Raw genomic sequence first — 702 nt, 5'->3', positions numbered from 1 at the left:
CATTCAAATCAACCCCTCACTTTAACCCGGTCTTTGTGCATGGAAAACCTAACACACTCTTTCAGCTGCTCCCAAAACAATTGCTCCAATGATCTTTCTTTCATGCCCAGGTGCATAGATCCAATTAAAACACCATCTCTCTTTCCTTTAACTTTCAGTTTTTCCCAAATAATCTAGAGTTTACTTTCTTTCACTCTTCCATTTCTCCCACCATCCCTTTGGGGGGGTTTTGGAAAAAAGGGGGAATTAAAATGCTTTACTCCCCCCTTAGTCTCGTCCTCTCACCCAACCCCCGACTTTACTACCAAGACATTTTCCCCAAACCATCTTCCCTTTACCCTTGAGTTGTTTCACTCAGAGCCAAAAACATCCGGTTCTTTCTTCAAATATACTAACTATCTCTCCTTTTTCTCATCTTGGTTCATCCACACCATTTAGACACCCAATCTGAGCCTTCGAGGAGGTGAGCACTCCCCGTGATCTTCTCCTGTTTCCCCCTTTTTGAAATTAAAAAACAAGGAGGGAGGGTTTCTTGCCCCCCGCTCCCGTTCTTTTAGTCGCCTTCTACACACGTGAGGAATGCGGGGAAATATTCTTTTTCCCTTCCCCCGTCATAGACCCAGTTTGTTTGAGGAAAAAATGAAGAAGGTTTGTTAAAAATTTTTTTGGACAAAGTGGGTTGGATGGTAAAGAAACAAATCG

The sequence above is a fragment of the Panulirus ornatus genome, chromosome 70 (genome assembly GCF_036320965.1).
Source record: "Panulirus ornatus isolate Po-2019 chromosome 70, ASM3632096v1, whole genome shotgun sequence".
NCBI lineage: Eukaryota > Metazoa > Arthropoda > Malacostraca > Decapoda > Palinuridae > Panulirus > Panulirus ornatus.
The sequence above is the reverse complement of the archived record's forward strand: the minus strand, read 5'-3'. Positions refer to the sequence as shown.